Here is a 24,731-nt window from a genome sequence, read left to right as displayed (position 1 = left end):
TTGAATCTTCCAACAGCTACAGAAGAAAAATTTCCTGCACTTACTCAAAAATATAATCATCCCTTTAGTATTTATCCAGAAAAACTGAAAAATGTTAAATCATTCTTGATATGGATTCCAGCTGTTTATCACGAATGGTATATAAATTTAAAACAAACTACTAGTAACTACCAAATTATGTTAGGTCAACACCACTTAACATGTTACGTTAATTTTTTTTATTATTATTTTTTTCCAAATTCAACACTTCAAAACTCAAATCTTCTTTATTGTCCCTTACCACTTTTTAATGCCGGGCCCCTCAATTGTTATTTTGATAAAAATAAGAATTTCGAGTATTTTTTGGAGTTTAAGTAAATAATAAATTGATAAACGACAAATACGAGTAGTTTACCAGTATTTATATTGCTTAAAAAGACATAGAACGCTTCACAATTTATTGTACATGTCATCTTTGTGAAGAGACTATGCTGATCTTCTAAGTGTCCTTCCAATTTTAGTAAGTATATGTATCGCTAAAGATAAAACAAAAATAAGAAAACAATTTATAAAAATATAATTTATCTTCCCATATGACCTATATATTATTATTTACGATCTTTTATTGAAAAGCTGTAGGTAATGGTAAATCATATCTATCATAAAGCTCTTAGTTGTTTTGTCTATTAAAATTATTTTAAATTAGTAAAGAAGAAATCCGCGTTTTCCACAATAAAAATTAATGAAACGTATACTCTTCATCTCTGCTGTATTTTGTACTTAATTAACTATACCCGGACATTTTTGTAATCTACTTTAATGATATTTTCTCGTCGTCTATGAAAGCTGCGAAGTCGTCTCTTTCCCAAACAAATATTTTCCCCCGAGGCCAAAAAAAGAAAAGAAACTCAGAGAAAATAACGATTTCCCCAAAAGCCGGCTGCCTCTTGGTTACCGCGTCCACGCGGAGCTCGGCGCACTCTCAGTAGCTTCCAACCTGGCTGTATCGAACAGCGTACCCCTGGCGGTTATTGATTCTGACACGAACCAAGATGGCCGCCGTCTCGTTACCGGCATTGGTGCACCAACCCACTCCCCTACTGTTCACGCTAGACTTTGCACGGCATGTAGTCCCCCCTCCAGGGCCCCGCGACTTGATCTACGATCCGACGGCCTGCCAGCGATACTGGCTCTTATTCGCCGGTGTTCTAAGAGCTATTAGTCCGATGGAGCTGTAACTACGTGCTTAGAGTCTGGGAATGGATTCAGGGAATAAAATAAATTGCAAGACATGCTTGCCATGCTATCTCAAGCGTTTTCAGAAAAGAAAAAAAGTGCTTGCTGTGTCTGAACTCGACGGGTTTCGCTGCAGTTTATTCTCAGATAAATGTATTTTTTGAGGAATTGCTTCTTTAAACAAAGGATTATTTTGTCAAACCGAGAGAGTGGTCGTAAAATTTGATGTATTTTAGTACGGGAATAGTTATCAAAGTAAAGCTATTTCAACTTTTCCGTGTATAAGATTTGCGGAAATATATATACGTACATAGAATCTCGATAGTTGCCTAGCTGCAAGCGTAGTTATATTATATCTACAAATAGTATTGTAAGTATCTAACAGGACATAAATATAAAAAACTGATAAATCCGCTTAAATATTATCAAGATAAAACTGATAAAAAATATTATATAAAATTATAATAAACCTTGGATAATACTACAAGTAGGGGAGGCTGGATTAAAACGACATACCTACTATTTTTTTTAAGTGTCGTTTTAACGTGGACGTAGTTTTCCAACTTGGACACCATTTAAGTGAGGATGTGGGTAACGACTAAAAAATTGGTTTTGTTTGAGTTTATTTTAATGCCCATTTCCTCTCCTACTTCGTGAATACGATCAAGCAGAATTTGGAGATCTTCAATATTTTGTGACAGAATTCTGATCCACTTACGAAGATTTAATAATTTTCTGTCGAGGCAAAGATCATCTATCCAATGGTATTACAGCCCAAATCGGGCCTTGGCCTCCTTCAACAGGCTTCTCCAATCGTCTCGATTTGCCGCTGTTCTTTTCCATGAACGCGTTCCCAGGCAGTACATCCTTTGGTTCAAGCTATCCAAAACCATTCATCATCATCATCACTGGCTCGACAACCCTTTTTGGGTCTTGGCCTGTTCCAAGATTCTTCTCCATTCTGATCTGTTTCGTGCTTTTTTTCTCCAGTTTTTTATTTTTAAGATTGTTATATCATTTTCTATTTGTTCTAAGTATCTCAGTTTGGGTCTTCCTCTTGTTCTTTTTCCTACTGGCATCTGTTTGAATATTTTGTTTGGTATTTCGCCATCTTCCATTCTTTCTACATGTCCTATCCAACGCAGCCGTCCTATTTTAATTAATGTTATAATATCCGGATCCTTGTATATTTTGCATAGTTTAGAGTTGTATCTTCGCCATATTCCGTTTTCTTTTGTGCCCTTATATATGTGTCGCAAGATTTTCCTTTCGAAGGTGGCTAACAACGTTTCCTCTCTTTTAGTGAGTGTCCAGGTTTCTGAGCCATATGTGAGTACCGGTCTTATTAGGGTTTTATATATTTGGCATTCTGTTTATCTTGCGACGTTATCGGATCTTAGTTGCCTAATTAAGCCATGGTAACATTTATTTGCAATAAATATTCGCCTCTTCACTTCCTCCGTAACGTTATTATCAGACGTGACTAGGGATCCCAAGTATATAAAGATTTTTACCCCCTCTATGTTGTATTCTCCTACTGTTATATTTTGTGGCTGCCTTATTTCTGCGTTTTTAGTTATCTGCATATATTTTATTGTGGTCTGATTGATTTAAGACCAATATTTTGTGCAGCTCGTTCTATTTGGTTGTATGCCTCTATCATTTCTCTTCTTGATCTTGCGATTATGTCAACATCATATCTAAAACCATTTCTATAGTTTAATCTCACTGGGAGTATCCATAACCATGATCTGGTTCCTATTTCCAAATCATCCTATTTTTGTCTTTTTTGGAATTCAAATATTAAAAAAAAGAAGCTCGTTTTTTGGGTTTTTTTTATTTTTTCCTTTTTTTTAATTTTATATTATATTTTTCGCATATTGCTTACAACCCTAAACGACCCCGTCCATTATCTACAACGACCGAGCAATGGTGCTTTAAAGACACAACTGTTTGCTTAATTTGTAAACACCTACATGTTTTTCCATTAAGACTAAAAAGGATCAGTGTCTTGATTTCTGGGTAATTAGTTTGTTTCACTGTATATATTATACCTACAGAAATAGACTTTCTAACGGTATGAGCAGAAGATGAGCACTATTTTTCATTTTATTTTATTATTCAAAAATTTATTAATTTATATATTAACCACGAAAAAATATGACTGAAAATAACTCAAAACACTCAATTTCTTTCTGAATTAGACTCAAATGTTGGAACTTACGAACAAGCATGTACAAGTATTGATTTAACGTTTATTACTTTGACTTTAAAAGTCACATTAATGAGTTCTTTTGATATTACGACAGTTTTTTGTTGAACATCATTTTGTTTTTATACTGCAATTGATATAACTTTATTTCATAGTTGCGTCTGTTGTGAAACAGTAAACAACTTCTTTAAAGTGTTTTTATAACAAAAAACAAAATTACCAGCATTTTATTACACTTTTTATTCTGTTGGTTTGCAATTTCCATTATTTCACAATATATAATACTAAGCTGCTATTTTTATAGTGTATTAGGTCAGTGCATTTTAATATTTCTATATGAAAGTATCTGTGGTAATTACCAAATTAACTTATGATTTCTGTAATTACCACTATATGTTTTTGTTTGTTGGATTGCACAATTAACAATGATATTGGAAAGGTTAATATGTTGGAATAACTATACTGATACTTAACTTCAACGAAAAATGATACGGATCAGAAGAAGACCTCCAACTAGAAAAAGTCAATGTATAGCAATGGATTCAAATACTATAATGCGATAATCATTATTTAAATAAGGAATTACAAATTTACTGATATTCAAACTATACTCCTATAAGTATATATTAGTATAAGTATTATAGATTCCTATATCCTATCCTATCCTATAAGTATTATAGATTGAGAATTTAATTGGGACAATAAATAAATAAGAATGATCGAGATGTATTGGAAATTGCACTAGAAATTATATAATATAAGTATATTTTCTTCAAATGCTATCTCCAATACGAAGAAGGGCAATCATAATGGCTATCCCAGATTTCGAAACAACCAATTTAAAGAATTATTGTGAGTTGCAATCATACCGGAAGATACTCGCGTTCTTTGTACATTTCTCCTGCCTTCTATTTTGCCCCAGGATGCCGTAATTTTGCAGTTTTCCTTTTTTTATTACACTTCTCACTTCTTTTTCTTTTCTCATTCTTCTTCAGTGTTTTATGTCATCAACTAATAAGAACTTCCGAATTCCACTAAACGTGGTGCGTTTAGTGGAATTAAGCCAGAATTAGGCTTAATAGGTATATTGTTTACTTTAAATTGTACCCTAAGGTGTTTTTATCATATTTTCATATTTAATAAATTCAAATAAAAATAAAATAAATTATTCTTTCTTTATTAATTTAGATTCATCAACTTACATTTTATTAACTATTTTGTCAATATCACTTTTACATACATTAAGTAATTGTTTTTTTGATTAACTTAGTAAAATTTTAAATTGAAACTGATTCATAGAATCTTTTTCATTCACAGTTCCAAATGCTATGAACCTTGGACTGTGGAAGTTGAATTAATCTTCACCTGTTGGTTGGCTAACCAGTCACAACGTAAATATTATAATACATGATATTTTGGATTGACCTTGCATGCTTTGTTCTTTGGTTTACTAAATCAATCACTGGGGGGAAAATGGTGATCTTAACCACCTTTCTTTTCATTTTTTGGCTTTTTAATGACAAGTTGTCACCCAAATTCATCATACTCTTTAAATATACCGCTCTATTGCACTAGAGGTTGGTATTTCGCCTTGCTGTTCTGTCACATTTTTACCTCAAGGCCAATGTCTTTTCACGTTGTTGGCGTGGGTGTTACACCTGTTAATTCATTTACCTGCGGCATTCAGTAAGCTAAAGACTGGTAACTTCATTTTTTACTTTTAAATACTATATTTTTATCTTAAATAATTTAATAATGTTACCTAAAGTCAAAATTAAAATTTAACTGATTATAAATAAATAAATTGTTGGAAGTGCATCTCATGATTTTTCTAGTTCTCTACATATCAACTTTAATGTTTTTTACTTAAGTTTTTTATTCTTCTTCAAGTGCCATCTTCGTTCCGAAGGTTGGCGATCATCAGGGCTATACGTATTTTCGAAACTGCTGACCGAAACAATTCGTTGCTGCTACAGCTATACCATTCCCGTAGATTCTTTATCCAGGAGTTTCGTCTTCTTCCTATGGACCTTTTTCCTGGTTTTTTATAATAATTTTTTATATACATGTATGATTATCACATGTTCTTTTTCAGATTCAATACCAACTCAGCTTTCAAGTAAGCCGGGAGTACTGGCCTTTAAGGCTTTGAGAGCTTTTGGAGAACAATTTGGAGTTTATTTTATTAAAAGTTGAGTAAAAATTTCTTCTTCGTTTGCTTGTTATCAAAGTATGGCAATGGAAACAAGTTATTTTTGGTGTTTGATTGTTGAGAAACATGGTTTAGTTAATATTAAATAAAATTGTATTCTGTTTAAAGAACCAGCAAGTCTACAGTAAATACGTAAATAAAGAATTCGCAGTTAGTTTTTCCACCTACTATTCTATGTATGCTGCTTTAAATAACTATGCTGAATTTTTCATTGATGGTGATATCTACCTACAGAATAAAACACCTTTTAATATTTATATTTTTCTTTAACATTTTATATATCCTGTGTCGTGCAGTGTTAGTGCTTTTAAGGTTTTTAAGTTCTTTTAAAAAAAAATGGTTACCAGATCATCGAGAGAAATTTATAGTAAACTTTACATAAAGATATAAAAAAAGAAGGTATTAATTTGTGATGGACATTTCTGTTTGTAAGATCTTAATTATTATGTCCAATTAAATCTAAGTTCTGATTTATCATAAATATGGCTTGTACTTAATAATTTTGTATTGTTTTTATTTTTTCTAACAATCTTCTTTTTTCTTGGACCACGAATAAATATTTGCTTACATGTTTGCTAAGTGAACATACGAGGTGAGTGTGATTTTCTTTGTTCCTCACAAAAAAAGACAAATTGGCCCTCGTTTTTGGCAAACACTTTATATTTTCTGTCCTTTTTGGTAAATTATTTATGATTTTTCTTTGTTTATTTCTGATTTAGCTCCAATAGCTGCCATCTCCCTAATTTTCATTCTTAATTTGACTAACTTTTCTAACTTTTAATCTAAATTTTTATAAAGATGTATGTTTGATGGTTTCATTTTGTAATAGACATTTCTGTTTGTAAAATTAAAATATAGATCATCGGGAGAAATTTATATTAAACTTTACATAAAGATATAAAAAAAGGAGGTATTAATTTGTGATGGACATTTCTGTTTGTAAGATCTTAATTATTATGTCCAATTAAATCTAAGTTTTGATTTATCATAAATATGGCTTGTACTTAATAATTTTGTATTGTTTTTATTTTTTCTAACAATCTTCTTTTTTCTTGGACCACGAATAAATATTTGCTTACATGTTTGCTAAGCGAACATACGAGGTGAGTGTGATTTTCTTTGTTCCTTACACAAAAAGACAAATTGGCGCCCTCGTTTTTGGCAAACTTTTTATATTTTCTGTAATTTTTGGTAAATTATTTATGATTTTTCTTTGTTTATTTCTGATTTAGCTCTAATAGCTGCCATCTCCCTAATTTTCATTCTTAATTTGTCTAACTTTTCTAACTTTTAATCTAAATTTTCATAAAGATGTGTGTTTGATGGTTTCATTTTGTAATAGACATTCCTGTTTGTAAAATTAAAATATAGATCATCGGGAGAAATTTATATTAAACTTTACATAAAGATATAAAAAAAGGAGGTATTAATTTGTGATGGACATTTCTGTTTGTAAGATCTTAATTATTATGTCCAATTAAATCTAAGTTTTGATTTATCATAAATATGGCTTGTACTTAATAATTTTCTATTGTTTTTATTTTTTCTAACAATCTTCTTTTTTCTTGGACCACGAATAAATATTTGCTTACATGTTTGCTAAGCGAACATACGAGGTGAGTGTGATTTTCTTTGTTCCTCACACAAAAAGACAAATTGGCGCCCTTCTTTTTGGCAAACTTTTTAAATCTTATTTTCTGTCCTTTGGTAAATTATTTATGATTTTTCTTTGTTTATTTTTGATTTAGCTATAATAGCTGCCATCTCCCTAATTTTCATTCTTTCCAATTTGTCTAACTTTTCTAACTTTTAATCTAAATTTTTATAAAGATGTGTGTTTGAAGGTTTCATTTTGTAATAGACATTTCTGTTTGTAAAATTAAAATAATATGTCCAGTTAAACTGAGTTAATAAAACTGAGAAATAAATTTTTATTATTTAGCTATTAATAAATACAGCTAATTGGTAGCAAATTTGTATTCCTGATTTCTTTGACCACATATAAATATTTCTAACAAGTTTGCTGAATAATCATATAAGGTAATTTTGATTGTTTCTTGTCTTTTGGCTATATTTATTCGGATTTTTACAGAAATCGTTAGGTGATAACTTCAGTAATAATAATTGACTTATCCTCCCTCTCAAATAGGTCGGTAATATTAATAAAAAATTAAATTAAGACCTTCATAATTCGTCTAAAAATCACGTAATAAAACAGTTTTACCAAATTTTATTAAAATCGATTTAGTAGATTTTAATAATTTTTGAATGTAAATTTTTTTTTAAATTGAATTTTTTTAAAATGTTGCACAACAAAAACTAGACCATATAGAAGTTTGCTAATTTGTTTACTTATAAAAACGAACTTAAACTCTCTAACGTACTTTATGGAATTATAATCGGATTATTTTAACGGCCTCAGGAATGTTTTAAAATTATAAACAATTTTTTGGCTTATAAACAAATATAATATATCGATAACTATTAGCTTGAATTAAATTCAGCAAACAGCGTTAAAATGGACTGGACAAGAGGTTTTTTATAAAAGAAAACAAGTTGAATTACGAGCAGTGTTTCTTGAGATACAACCGGTCAAAGAAGACCGATATTTCCGACGAAGTTATAAACAATAGGATGCTGATCTTTAAACCATTACCGTTTTGTTGAAGAGTTATTTCTCGACAAAAATTTTCACATCTTCAAGATATTTATAACATATTATATTACCATAATAAAAACCATCGGTATTGCGCGTGAAAAATATGAAAAAAATTAGATCGAAGAAAATTGAATTTGAAATATCAAGCTCCAAACTTAAAACATTTAAGGAGGTGCGTCAATTTTTAAGCGAAGTGTATGGAATATATTGTTCATTGAATAAATAAAATCATTGATGATTTCATAGCGTATTAAAATTTTTGATCGGATAACAACCTTTTGAATGGAATTTGTAGTTGGTTGAAGTAATTTTATTTTATAGCTTTTATACGAACTTTTAAGAATAAATCACAAATTTTAAAATAAATTTTAAATCATCATTAACATGCCTACTTTGACATCGAAAGATATTATCAAAAACCATTACAATTTGTGGTATATTCTCAACAGATATTTGAAAGTGTAAATAAAAAGTTATAAAATAAAGAACTTTATTTTATCGGGCACAATATTTGTCCCAATGTATTTATTTCAGTCGTTTCTTGAATTATACTTTTTTACATTTATAATCCATTCCAGTATAAAACACGTCTCAAGTTACTATTAGTATAATGTTAAGGTACACAATTTGATTGTTTTTCTTTCACAGCCGACATTGCTTAATTTATTTCCTGTAGACATGTAGGTATAAAGGAACCAAGATCTCGGATGCATGATCCTAAAATAAATTGTCGTATTTCTAGTACAAACAATGTTAAAATAAAAGATTCTTTGATTCTAATTTCAGCTACTGTTAGGATTAGGAGTCCGACAAGAGCATCCCAAATAGACTGTACATACTAAATTTCACAAAATGTTTATAGTCAAAATAGATATATTATTGATACTGAAAAATACACCCGTATGTCCATCCGTTGATACAGAGCATTTATATTGGTATACACAGTGTGTTTCACGATGAGCTTACACTATCTATATATCGGAAACTAATGATATTTATGAAAATGGGTTAGGTTTGATTATAGTTTATTATGAAGTTAAAGTTAAAGTTAAAGTTAAAGAAAATATTTTGACAGACATTATACTTCCGGTCATATCGGAAGAGAGCAGCCTGTATATTATTGCATTTTAGATTCTGCGTTTTGCAAAACTCAAAAACTATATCAAGAGTTGGGAAGAGATAGACGAGCAGATCATTATGATGGATCTTGAGAAACATGGGGAGACGATAGTTATAATAGGAGTATATGCTCCTAGTGACGATTCTGATACAAAAGTTAAGGATGAATTCTATGACAAATTGCTTGACGTGTTGACCCATGTAAACCGATCCAAAGAAATATTCCTATTAGGAGATTTCAATGCTCGGGTAGGCAAAAAATTACAAGACAATGTGGTAGGAAGATATGGTGAAGACAAAATAAACAACAACGGAGAGCGACTCATTGATCTTTGTGAAACATTACAGCTTAAAATAATGAATGGATTTTATCAGCACAAAGATATACATAAATTTACCTGGGAACAACCAAAGAAAAAGATAAAATCTATAATCGACTATCTCATCCAACCAGAAAACAAAAGGCTCCAAACAAATGACGTAAGGGTGTATCGTGGTGCCGAATGCGGATCTGACCACTATATGGTGGTCGCAAAAATAACCATACACTACAGGAAAGTAAACAAGAACAAAATTGAACAGGAGAAGGTAGCAGCTTCCACAAAGATAAGATATAATATTGATAGCCTCAAACAAGAATCAGTGCAATTCCTCTACAAACTTAGACTAGCCTCAAAACTAACTCACTTAACTCGAAGAGAAACAGCCGAAAAAGAATATCAAGATATAAAAAATTGCATTCATCAGGCGGCCAAAGAGGCATTGGGGTACGAAGAAGCTGACAAAAGAAAAAATCCTGAGTGGTGGAACGAAGAAGTAGGAAAATTAATTAAAGACAAAAAAAAAGCTTATCAAACATGGCTATCCACGAAAGACACAGAAGACCACAGAATTTACAGCAGACTCAACAGGGAAGCAAAGAAGGAAGTCACTAAAAGAAAAAACGAAATGTGGGAAGAGAAATGCGAAGAGATGGACCGATGCTTAGGAGGAACCAAAGTGACACAAGCTTGCAAATTCATAAAAAGTATTAGAAAAGAAAGAAAAGATGAGGGAAATATAAACCTGATTCAAAATAAAAAGTGGGAAAAATATTACGAAACGCTATTAACAGAAAGTAGGCACGAATTTATGGAAAGACCTGACCATATCTCAATGACAGAAAACTCAGAGGTGCATAAGATAAACAAAGAAGAACTGAAAAACGAATTGAAACAAATGAAAAATGGAAAAACACCCGGGCCTGGAGACATTCCCATCGAGTTGGTGAAACATGGACCGGATGCTCTTTTGGAAAGCTTAGTGAATATTTTTAATAAATGCTTAATTGAAGGCCAAACGATTCCAGACGATTGGAATTTGGCCCACATTAGCCCCATTTATAAAAAGGGAGACAGAAAAGAATGCGGAAATTATAGAGGCATTAGCGTAACTAGCTCGCTGGGAAGGTTATATGGTCGTATATTGAAAAGAAGAATAGAAGAGGAGTATAAAGAAATTGAAGAACAAAGCGGCTTCAGAGCAGGAAGATCGTGCGTGGACAACACATTTACCCTTCAACAAGTAATTGAAAAACGAACAGCTCGAAACCTCCCTACGCATCTGGTATTGATAGATCTCGAGAAGGCTTATGATACAGTTCCTTTAAAACTCTTATTTAGTGTCTTGACGAAAACGGACCTTAGTAAAACATATCTAAAAGCAATACTGAACAACTATAAATGTCCTCAAAGCACTGTAAAAACAGGAAATACTTTCTCAAGGGTATTTACAGTAACGAAAGGCTTGAGACAAGGATGTTGTCTTTCCCTTACCCTATTCAAAATATATATCCAAGAAGCACTGCACCAGTGGAGACAAAAATGTGCGGGAATGGGGTTGAAGCTTAACAACCATTATCTGACAACGCTGTTCTTTGCAGATGATCAAGTACTAATTGCAAGCTGTGAAGAAGATGCAGATTATATGCTTAGAAAGCTCAAAGATGAATACGAAAAATGGGGGATGAGTATGAATATGTCTAAAACAGAATATATGCGAATAGGCAGCGAAGACGAAGACCCGGATTTGGAAATTAAACAAATGAAAAGGTGCTACGAATACAAATATTTGGGAAGTATTATCTGCAGTAAAGGCACAACGGAACGAGATATAGACTATAGAGTGCAACAAGGCAGGAAGAGTGTTCAAATTCTGAATTCGATACTTTGGTCCAACAAAGCTACTATGAAAACTAAAATGACTATCTACAAAGTAATTGTAGAGCCCATTCTTACATATGGAGCAGAATGTTGGCAAATGACAGTAAAAGGAAAGAAAAAAGTTGACACGGTTGAAATAGACTACCTAAGAAGAGCTTGCCGTATATCAAGAGTAGAACGTATACCTAATTCTGAAATTAGAAGAAAAACAGATAGAGTACATACAACTTCTGAAAGAATAGAAACTAGACAGTTAATATGGTATGGACACGTACAGAGGATGGACGACAACAGATGGCCAAAAAGAGCTATGGAATACAATCCAAGTAATAGAAGGAAACGAGGAAGACCAGCCAAGTCTTGGATACAAGGTGTTATGGAAACCATGAAAGACAGAGCCATTGATGAAGACACCTGGAGAGATAGAAAAAGATGGCGATCGAAATGCGGGAAGCGGCAGAAGCTGTAGGATCCCCGCTTATATATATATATATATATATATATATATATATATATATATATATATATATATATAGATTCTGCGTAAGATTCTAGATAAAATTTGTATAAAGTACTATTGATCAATACTTTTTCATATTTTTTGAGTTATTCGTCTATTTTAAAAAATTTTGACAGATAGAGAAAAACTTTTCTTATTTAAAGTTAATCAAAACCTTTGCACACAAAGAGAAGGTAACGTTCTTTAAGGCATTTAATTTGAAATCGAATTTTTAAATTCAGTGTGTTCCGAAATAATGCGCCATGTCTTTAAATTTTAAACTACAGTAACTCAATAATTTTAAATAGAACTCAATGTATTTTATAATTATAATGAAAACAAAAATTAATTATCTTTCAAATGGTATTGGGGTTCTTTATACCTAAAATTAATTGTTTTGAAGATAAATGTGATTTAGTGTTAAACTTAAGATATTTATTGTTTTATTCTACACTGCACTGATGAGGAATAAATCCTAATCAGAGCAGTTCCTAGAGAGTTCTTTATCAAAAAAATATTTATTACCCCACTTATAACAGACTTAATAGGTGATATAGAAGAACGAGAATAATTGATGAGCAGATACATTTTCGTTTGGAATATCGTAATAAGTTCAGTTTTACCTTAAATTTTTACCTGAAGAAATAACACTTTCGTCCAAGTCCATATTTTTGCATATACACTTTCGTCCAGGGGTCGAGCTCCGCAGGGATCAATCCCATAATTAAGAAAAAGTTGTCTTACTGCGTTATAAAATGTATTATCTTAGATTAGTGAATTTCATTTACAACTTACAATATAAATAGCAAATAATAATAAACTTACTTAAAAACTAAAATAATGTATATTTAACATATTCCAGCCTAGCAATAGTTTTGTTAATCCAATTTACTATTTTACTTTTCAATAATTTCTCACGAGCTACAGTTTTGTTATTAGGTCTTTTATATTTATGAATACTTTGAATTCTAATGTATATCTCATTTTGATATTGAATGATAACCTCTAAAATACGAATATATTCGGATGGTATGTATTAAAGGATTTATGTAAATGTGAATGGAAAGATTCACATGCATTGATTGTTCTCGTAGTTTCTGATGATTTTGCAGCCCAGAGTATCGGTGGAAATGTTTAGTTTTCATCAACATGTGTCTCAACTAAATAATCAACAAAAGAATTTAGTTCGACACTCTTGGGCATCTCGATCAGATCAAAAACTAAACAATCACCGACTTCTTGATGATCTAGAAAAAGAATACCAAAGCAATGACCAATCCATTTTCCCACTTCAGTTCTGTTTTTACAATCATTTGTTACACCAAGTTCTTGAATTTTACGCCACCAAGCCTGCGAAAGATGGAATCTACATCCGAGTATTTTAGATTGACCCCAAACTGATTAAACAGGCTTATGAATTGATTTTTCAAAATCAATGACAATATCTTTTGGAAGAAAATTTAAAGTTAGCTCTGAACATTTGGTCCTTATCAAATTGTAACATGTTTCATATGTAGATGATAATTTATCTGGTAATAAACAAAATACTAGTGGAATGTAGTGGCCATTGTAGTATCTATGAACTGTAAACATTTGATAATAGAATTTTGGGCGCAATATTTAAATCTACCATCCATATATATTCTAGAACACTTACCTAAATGTCTGAGATTTGTCTCAGAAGATATAATAGTTAATTTTGCCCTTTTATCATTTACCAATAAAAAGTTTTCATTTCTAGTCGTGATGATAGGGTACTCTAATTTTTACAATGACTCTAGTACTTCTTCTAACGTTTTTGGTAAAACTGGGAGTAATTTTCTTCTTACATTATAAATACTTCCTTTCACTGAGTTCACATTCATAAACTTCTTCTTCACTTAAAACGCGATGTAAACTTTTCCTGAGTTGAGTACTTATATCTTCTGCAGCTTTACGCTTAGCTGCTACTCTTACAAACTGTTGTTGAATGAAGTTGGCCTTCAGACTTTCATAAGAATGATTTAAGTTTTGTCAAGAAATTACTACATTATCCCCAATTGTGTAGACGGCAGCGTTACAACCTTTGGTACATTTGCAGTGTGATTCCCCACTTTTCGGCAAAATTAAATTTATTAGTTATTCACGAATAAAAGAGGAGCATCTTTTTTCGTTGAACTTTTTTTCACCACCATATGTTTGTCAAAATTCTCCATACCGTTTCAAGAATACATGATTTTCATAACACAATTCAAGACTATAGCAATATAAACACTTTGAGAATATTTTCACAAATAAATAAACTCGAAGATTCGTACATATTTATATATTAAATATTAATTGTTTCTTCGAAAAGCATTACGAAAATTTACCTGACCCTTTGGACGAACTTGTATACCACAATTTTTGGGGCTTGGACGAAAATGTACACCTTCTTTTATGAAACTCATTATTTTGGACGTGTAATCGTCGTAATTGATATATACTCTTTCAGAAGTGTATGCAAAGGTTGATCTAAATTCTCAGACAATGTAGGCTCAAATTTCAATAAATCAACACGAATAGATTTTTTACGTTTTTTCCTCTGCAGTTGTTGGTTGCAGATGGGAGATATGAGCAGACAAATGTAAAAACCGATAAGTCAAGATTTTAAATTTGGTGTCGTAGTTTGTACCTATATAATCAGTTACAAGAGGTAAAAAATCATTATAAGAGGCTAAAGCTTGTTTAAAATCAATAGTAACGTTAAACAAATAGAACTTACAGAAAAACTGCGATTCGCAGCTTGTTGTGAAAGAAGTCCACTAAGGATTTTTCTTTTTTACTCAACTGTATTAAGAACAGAAATATCTCTAATAAGAATTTCATAAGACAATTCATGTGTTTTAAGATATTTAGGTACAAAATTTAGGACAAAAAAAATTACAAAAAGTGAAAAAAGGTGTTAAATATGGCTAACAAAAAAAACTAGTAAAGTTCAAACAAAAGAAAAGATCATTTAAACCAATATAAGAGTATCTGCCATAAAAAATCAGCCAAAAGATAGTGCCTAAACATGAAATATTTAAAAATATATATTAAATGGTAATATACTACATGTAAAAATACGTACCAAAATTAATGAAAAACTATCAAAAAATAGCAAGATTTGAAGAAAAATTAATAGTATTCATTAATATTTGTAAAACATTTGTCACCAACCAAGATTCAAAGAATAAATTTACAAATAGGATACATACATATTATAGATACAAATATTAAATCAAAATCTAACAAAACAAATCTTGCGTATAGATTTACATAAAAAGATTTTTAAATGACACTACAAATGATATTTTTTGGCATCTAAGTTGTCTTCAAGTAGCTGAACAGCATTGCAAAATGTTGTGGTAGTTGCTGATATAGTTGAATCTAGACACTTTCATGTTTGTATCTTCAGGTAGCCATTAAGTTTTAACTAGCTTCTTCTTCTTCTTATGGTGCCTATTTTTTTCGAATATTGGCGATCATTCGGGCTATAATTATTTTATTACCAGAATAGCTTTAAATAGATTAGTTGTTGTTGTGGACAACCATTTCCTCAGGTTTTTTATTCATGACCAATTCCTCGCTTTCCGAATACTTTGCCTTGAAGGATTATTTTCAGTAATCTATATTTAGTTTAGTTTAGGATTTTAGATTAAAAAGATTTCTCAAAGTCAAAAAGAAAACAGTGACAAGAAAAATAGACATCTCACAACTGAAGAACCCTGAACAGAAAAAAGAAATAAGTATCAAGCTTGAGGAAGAAATAAAAATAATCGAAAACTTGGTACAGACATATAGTGAAGTAACATGGACTGCTCTAAAAACAAAAATAACAAAGATACAAGAAGAAGACATCGGGTTCATAAAACACAACAAAAAACAAGAATGGATAACGCAAGAGATCATGGACCTCATGGACGTAAGACGAAAACATAAAACAAGCCCAATAGAATACAAGCGAATCAACAAAATCATTAGAAAAAAGTGCAGGGAGGCGAAAGAAAACTGGATCTCAACAAAATGCCTAGAAATCGAACAACTTCAGGAAAAATACGACACCTTTAATATTTATAAAAAAGTAAAAGAAATGACAGGTAGACACAAAAAGAGATAAGCAACAATATTAAAAAATGATAATAACGAAATAATTGTGGGTACAGAAGACAAACTAGAGAGATGAAAATAATACATACAAATCTTTTTGATGACGATAGACCTTGTTCTCCACCATCCACAGATAATCGAATAAATGAAAAAGGCCCAGAAATAACCAAAGAAGAAGTGATTCACGCAATAAAATCTCAGAAAGATGGAAAAGCCACCGGTCCAGACAATATCAATGTCGAAATACTTAAACTAATTGCAGATAACGAAAGTAAAAGCCTAGATTTAATAACAGCACCATTCAATAAGATATATGACACAGGTAAAATACCAACAGACTGGCTAAAATCAACATTCGTAGCATTACCAAAAAAATCGAATTCCTCACAATGCGATGATTATCGAATATTAAGCTTGATGTCTCATGTCCTTAAAACTTTTCTCAGAATTATCCATACACGAATTTATAAGAAGTGCGAGTTCCAGATGAGTGACACTCAATTCGGATTTCGAAACGGATTAGGAACACGAGAGGCTCTTTTTGCTTTAAATGTGTTAACGCAACGATGCAGAGACATGAATGTAGGTATATATGCATGTTTTATTGACTATCGAAAAGCATTTGACTGCGTTAACCATCAAAAGATGATCGAAATTCTGAGAACAACTGGAGTTGACGAACAAGACTTGCGAATTATCTCAGAACTATACTGGCACCAAACGGCAACAATTGAAATAGAGCACACAACATCCGAAGACATACAAATCCGACGAGGAGTGAGACAGGGTTGCGTCTTATCACCGCTACTCTTTAATTTGTATTCGGAGTCTATATTCAAAGAAGCATTAGACGAGGTCCAAGGCGGAATTAAGATTAATAGAATCAGTATAGACAACATCAGATATGCTGATGATACCGTCTTAATAGCAAGCAACGCACAAGAACTACAAAATATAATAAATGTGGTAGTTCACCACAGCGAAATGTTCGGTTTACATCTAAACGTTTCCAAAACTAAAACTTTAGTATTTTCAAAGACACCAATAAACGTACAGGTGTATGCCAAGGGTCAAATAATAGAACAGGTAAATTCCATAAAATATTTGGGAACACATATCAATAGTCAGTGTATTCAAAAAAAAAGAAATGTACTGTATGGCTGTACTGTATGGCTGTGAAAGTTGGACAATGGACTCTGAAATAGAAAAAAGAATAGATGCCTTTGAGATGTATATATACAGACGAATGTTGAGGATTCCATGGGTACAAAGAGTTACTAATGTTGAGGTACTTCGTCGCATGTGTAAACAAAAAGAATTAATAAGAATAATCAAAGAGAGGAAAATGCAATACTTGGGTCAGGTGTTGAGAGGCGAAAGATATAAATTACTTCAAGTTATTCTGAAAGGAAAAGTACAGGGCAAAAGATCAGTAGGAAGACGTCAGAACTAGTGGCTGAAAGACCTGAGGAGATGGTTCGACCGCTCATCCGCAGAGATCTTTCGCGCAGCAGTTTCCAAAACTACAATTGCCATTTGGATCGCCTACCTTCGAAAGGAGACGGCGCAATGAAAAGAAGAATATTTAGTGCCGTTTCTCATTATGTGTCCGAGATATTTTAACTTTCTCCTTTTAATCGTATACATCACTTCTCTTTCTTTCCCTATTTTTCGTAGTACAGTCTCGTTGGTTATCTTGTCCCCCTATGATATCCTTAGGATTCTTCTGTATAGCCACATCTCGAAGCCTTCAACTTTTTTTTCTTCATCGCTTCAGTGAGTGTCCAGGATTCAACTCCAAAGTATAATATCGAGCTATCGTAGAAGCCTTACTTTTATCCCCAGATTTAGGTTGTGGCTTTTAAAGAGTTTGACCATGTTGTTGAATGCACTCCTAGCCTTCTATATTCTACATTTTACTTTTTGTGAGTGATCCCATTGTTCGTTTACTATTGTTCCAAGATAGATAAACTGTTTTACTCGGTCCACTGGTGTATTCTTGATAAGCTGGACGTCTCTAATTTTATTTTTGCTGATGACCATAAATTTAGTTTTTGATATGTTCACTTGTAGTCCAAATTTTTCACTTACTTCATTGACTTTGTTTATTAGTTGCTGAAAACTTATTAATAGCAGCTGCAGTTAATATTGAAGGATCAATCATGTACTGTGGAAGTCTTCACCCAAAAAGGTGAACAAAAGTTAGGCCAAAAACCCCAGAGAAGTTTTAACAATATATGTAAAATGAAATTTTCAATAGAGAATCCAGCTAAAATAAGCAAAATACAACATAAAAACTAATCTCACGTTTTATTGAATTATATTATCTTTACTTCGGCATTAAAGTGTGACTTGATATAACGGAGTTGCCAACTAACAGATATACTATTTAATGAAGTTAGGCATAAAAATTTGTATATGTTCTATCATCTCATAGAACATAGTAGGGACTGAATAAAGGAATTAGAATATATAGTGAAAATGTAGTTGGAATTTTAAACTACGAGTATAACAGAATATTTAGTAAATAGAAAGTTGAATAAATAGTTGAATGAGAATTTGAGCACCAACTATTTTTAAAATAAAATGAAAGATAAAGTTTATAGATGAATAAAATCAAAAGAAATTAAAATAAAATAATTATTTAAAGAAGAATAACAAACATGTGCCGTTTATAACGTTACAACATCTAGAGTTACTGTTTGGGCAAGTACAATGGTTTAAATATTCGCTATCCTGGATAAACAAATTAAATAATTTAAAAACTATTTTGTTGATCTGGCTGAAATCTAGCACACTTCAATAAAAGATTAATTGTCATAATTTCAAGTAGATATATTATATAAAAAAACAAAGTTATTAACGTTTATAAATTATTGCAAAAATAACGGTTTTTTGCAACTATATCGGTCAATTGTTTATGTATTTTAATTTATAAACTCGTAAATTAAAGAACTTTTTAAGATCAATAACTTTCATTTGAACTATTTTTTTTAATGTACAAGAAACGTTTTATAGTAAAAAAATGATTTTTACGTGAAATAGATGATTTTTTTTTGAAAAAAACCTGAGAACAAACAGAAAAGAAACGAGTAGAATAGATTTAATAGAAGGAAGATCTTGGATCGAACACTACTCACAACTTTTGACTGAAACAAGACCTCAATTCACGAACATCAGTACAACAACATATGAACTGGAATTCAGTGAAGACGATGAAATAACAGTACAGGAAGTCGAGAATGCAATACAAAAATTGGAAGTCATGCGGACCACAAGGTATACCAAATGAATTATTAAAATATAGCCCACAAGATCCCAAAAAGTATTACGGGAATTACTGGCGTATGTCTTCACCTTATTCTATAATGGACACGACTTGCCACCGGAGTGGACAGAAGCACATATTAACAATATCTATAAAAAAGGAGATAGAAAGAATTGTTTGAACTACAGGGGGATAAGTGTCATAAATTCACTCTCAAGTCTGTATGGAAAAACAATAAAAAAAAAATTGAAAAAGAGATGACAGATGTTGAAGAACAGAATGGCTTTCGTGCAGGCAGATCCTGTATGAACAGTATATTCTCTCTAAAGCAAGTTATCGAGAAAAGATTAGCCCACAACCTTTCAACTCATATAGTCTTTATAGATCTGACAAACGCATACGATAGTGTACCACTTTCAATGCTTTGGGTAGCAACGGAAAAACAAGGAATAAGCAAAAAAAATATACAAGCAGTACAACAGCTCTACAAAAATATGATGGCAAACATTAAAACTGGAAATAGATTAACTAGAGAAATTCCTATTAGTAAGGGCCTAAAGCAAGGCTGCTGCATAGCACCTACACTCTTCAAAATATATCTAAATGAGGCACTCTCAGTGTGGAGAAGAAAGTGCTGCAATATGAGCATCCCAACCGGAGATGATAGATTGTACACGATACACTTCGCTGACGACCAAGCCATTCTAGCTGAAGACGAGAGTGATGTAGGCTACATGCTTAGAAAACTGGAAGATGAGTATACCAAATGGGGCCTCACAATTAATATACAAAAAACTGAGTACTTAGTTGTAGGAGAAAAACCAGAAAGCCTACAAATCGAAATGGGAACTATAAAACCAAAAGAGAATATTAAATACTTGGGAGTCCAAATAACAACAAAAGTAGGAAGTAGCGAAGAAATACACTGCAGGATTGGCCAAGCAAGATCAGCCACCAGACAGCTACACGCACTATTATGGAATAAAAAAATAACAAAAGAAAATAAAAGAAGAATTTATAAAACAATATTAGAAAGTATTGGGCTGTACGGCGCCGAACTCTGGGAAATAAACCAAAGAAACAAATCAAAAATTAAGGCCATGGAAATGAACTACTGGAGACGATGTTGCCAGCTCACTAGACTTGATAGGGTGAGAAACGAAGATATTCGGAGAGAAATGGAAATCGATCTAGACATAATAGACACAATCAAAGCCAAAAGACTTAACTGGTATGGACACCTTCAGAGAACGCCTGAAAATAGATGGCCAAAAAAATAGAAGAATGGACTCCGCCAACTAGAAGAAAACGAGGTAGACCAAGACGATCCTGGAGAGACGATGTCGACGATGCAATGACCGCCAGCAGAGATCTAACAACTGAAGATTGCTTCGACAGAAAACGCTGGAAATTAGGATGCGAGAAGCGGCGCCAACTGTAGAAGAATATATATATATATATATATATATATATATATATATATATATATATATATATATATATATATATATATATATATACATATTCTTCTACAGCTTTTCATAGATAGACTGGGGTGATACCTATGCGTGCAGTTAGAGAGTGAAAGTTAACGTTAAAAGTTGGCAGTAAGAATAGACTGGAGCTTGAGTGTGTCGAGCAAAATTATTTAAATTACACAGCCTACCCTGATCAGTATTTGCCTTTAGAGAAAAACATTATGGTTTGGTTACTTTAATAAAAACTTGTTTTAAGGTATTTCAACTCTTCAACTTTAAGAACTTAATTATTTATAAATTATACACAATGAGGCAAACACGTGTTTTGTGTTGTAACACTTAACACCTCTTTTTGTTCATTAACCTTTAAATCCTCTATTTGTTGGTAAAACAAAAAACTAATAAGAGAAATCCAAGCGGATTATAAATTGAAAGCATTACTTCGTTTACTAAAACGGCAAACCATAAATCAACGCTGGTATATTAACAGTCTATGAACGCGTATGCCGAAAAGAATATTACTTAATTTAATGGCCTAATGTACAAAAACGTAAAGAAATCTCTTTATTTATAGATTTATGAAAGTGATTTATACAAAACAGAAGTACAATGTTCTTCCATTATCGTTGATAATCACGATGGCCATAAAATAATATTTTATAAATAGTTAGGTGTTTAGGAAGAAAAAAAGTATTAAAGAGATAATAAAACGTCGTTAATGCTACAATGACCTACCGATAGTTATATTTTTATAGACAGTTGCGATTTTTGTAAAGTTTGTTGATTTGAGGAGATATAAATTTAAAGTGAACAAATCAAAATCATTTGTTACGGTTTATGTTATTGTACACGAAAATAAATGCGAAATCGCATAAATAATATCTCTCCATAAGTTTCTATTCTGAGGATTACCAATATCAATCGCTTTAATGATCTCCCTTCACGTATCCTATTGCTTTCCTCTCTTACTACTTCCGAGAACTTACAAATCTTCATATATATTCAGACATTCTACAGTATTCACTACCTTCCCTCGCTCAACCGTTTCCATCTCTCTATGTTGTCCCATTCTCCATCGTTTAGGCCTCTCTTATGGCGTCGTCTACTTCGTTCTTCCAGGATTTTCGGGGTCGTCCTCTTTTTCTCCTTCCTATGGGGCTCCATTCGGTTATTCTCTTTATCCATCTGCTGTCACTAGTTCTTCTTACATGTCCATACCACTTTAGTCTTTTTTGTTCTGTGTATGTTATTATGTCTGTTTCTATTGACGTTCTTTGCTTTGTTTCGTGGTTACTTCTCCTATCCATTCTTGTTACTCTGCAGCATCTTCGCAGGCATTCCATCTCTGTTGCTACTATCTTACTGCTGTTTTTCTTGTTTATGATCCAATTTTTAGCCCCATATGTCATAATACTTCATAACTCTTCACTTCTTCTAATATACTCATTCTTGATTTTATTCTTTTTTGTCGCTTCACTCATCATTCTAAGGATTCCTATTTTCTTCACATGCACTGGTTTTTCTCTTTCTTCTTAACTGCTCAACATTAATTACTGTACATTATAGCTGGTCTCATAGTTTCATGGTTTTATTGGAATCTTTTTGTGGAATTTCCCATCAAATTTATCGGTCCCTTCCACACTTGATCTAATACTAGTTGTTGCTGATTTATAAATGTTTTTAACACTTTTCACATACTCAAAGCATATTGAACACCCAGCTAAGGGAACACCCAACATAGGGAAAATATATAACATCAATCTACGATAAGAAGCATACAAAATAACTATTGGACATGACTCTTTAAAAATATGGAATACGACATTACATGGATCGCTAAGAAAAGTTTGGAATATTCTTAGATGTACAAAAAATCCATTATTGAATATAAAAATCTTGACAAAGGAGATACAGTGAATATCTTATATACAGAAGCAGAAAAAATTTACCATTTGATCATCAATTGAAATAAAAATATCAAGGATAATTTATGTAAATTAAAGAACAGAAAAGAAGGAATTATAACTGAAAACATAGAGATATTATTGTGGTTAGAAATATAGTATCACGCTCATATTTGTAGGTTTTGATAGTTCTGCTGTAAGATAAAGTGCTACGGATGGTTGTTCTGGTAATTAAATATGTAATTAAAAATACCGTTAAAGCAGGACCTATCGTATATGTTAAAATTATTTGGACCATTTTTTATTGATATTTCTCCTTACAAGGACCCACCTTCTTACCGCATGCTCATATTGATAATTGATGAAGAAAAGTTTTTTAATCACTTTTGTTATTGCTCGAAATTTTAATACTAAAAGAACTAAAAAAAAACAGGGTCAACTCTAATATATGTAAAAAACGTAAGTATACAGTTCAAATATTTTAAAATTTGTTAAAAAATGCAAGCATGTCCCCGCTCTTTTTTATTTAGTTCAAAAATACAAAACCTAAAAATATAACAACTTTTTTAAAACAAGAGTCTTTTCATTATTACACTTTTGTCGTAATATTAATTGCACAGTACAACAATTAGCAAGAAATCACTGAAAATACCTAATTAATTTTCTTCTTTTTCCATATTTTCTGCGGCACTATCATTATTCAGTTTAATAATAAAATTGTTTTTACCATTTATATGGAAGTGCCGTATTCTACATACGGCACTTCCCTATATACAGTATTCTTCAACTTTGATCACTTTGGCGATTGTCTTCTGCCAGTTTGGTTTTCTAATATTAGATACTTCTTTTTTAATTACTTCAATTACTTCTTATCTTCTTCTTTTTCATTCTTGTATGTAGGCTTTAAAGCCTCTTTCTTCTTCAATATTAGCCTCCTATACTGTTTAAATTATTGCACCATCTTTTTCTTGGTCTGCCAATACTTCTTCGTCCATTTGTTGACTTATCTCGTGCTATTCGTACTATCCTATACTTCTTAGGAAATTTATTTGCACGCCTTATACTTGGTATTCTTCTTCTTCTTCATGTTTGCATCTACTCCTAAACCAAGGCCTCCTTATGCTTCTTAAATAAAAATCATTTGTCATTAAAAATCTTTGCAGTTCAGCTTTCTTTTCAGATATATTTGGTGTCTTAATGAGTTGTCGGGAATGATAGAAAGCGTTGTTAAGCCCTATTACACTATTTGGCTCCAAGTTAGGATCAGTGAGAGAAACCAATCTTCAAAAATATCACTTCCCATACTCTTGTAATACATTTGTAACAAAAGTTACAATCCTCTATTTTCTTCCCACATAATTTTAAAGCATTCGGAACTCATCCCCTACTTCCTCCCCAATGTACAATAATTACCTGCGATCCTTTATCTACAGGCATTTTTTATGTGCACATGTTTACACACTATTTACATCCTTTATTAGCACTACAAAAAACAACACCCTACACTCTACTAACGAACTGGTTCTCGACTAAATCGTTTATTTTATTAAAACGACACCTGGTCGCTTGTAAAATAAAAGAGATCAAACGTCGATGCATTTCAAGTGTTCTACAATATAATATGTTAACCGTTCTATATTTTTTCAGGAAATCTGAAATAGCAAGCATGTACCAATCCAGTGGAGAACCAGAATTACTATACCTATAGGTACATAAAAAATATACCTATACCTATTTTTTGGACTAGAGAGCCCTTAATCTCAATTAAATGAAATATTTTTTTATTAGAATCTTTTACTTTATTATTAAAATTAGACTATGCTCTGGTTTTGTTCAAAGTTCAGGTTTTGACCT

At 31.8% G+C, this 24,731-nt stretch overlaps 1 protein-coding gene and 1 non-coding gene across 4 annotated transcripts in view; both read right to left on the bottom strand.

Moving 5' to 3' along the window:
• Nucleotides 1–24,731, bottom strand: part of Abd-B (Homeobox protein abdominal B) — a 645,906-nt gene that overhangs the window by 393,132 nt on the left and 228,043 nt on the right. The window lies entirely within an intron of this gene.
• LOC140435350 (U6 spliceosomal RNA) lies at nucleotides 414–525 on the bottom strand. The gene has a single exon (XR_011950155.1). It is a non-coding gene; the product is annotated as a U6 spliceosomal RNA (small nuclear RNA).

This window comes from Diabrotica undecimpunctata, chromosome 2 (assembly GCF_040954645.1).
Source record: "Diabrotica undecimpunctata isolate CICGRU chromosome 2, icDiaUnde3, whole genome shotgun sequence".
Taxonomy (NCBI): Eukaryota; Metazoa; Arthropoda; class Insecta; order Coleoptera; family Chrysomelidae; genus Diabrotica; species Diabrotica undecimpunctata.
This window is presented reverse-complemented; position numbering and strand designations above follow the sequence as displayed.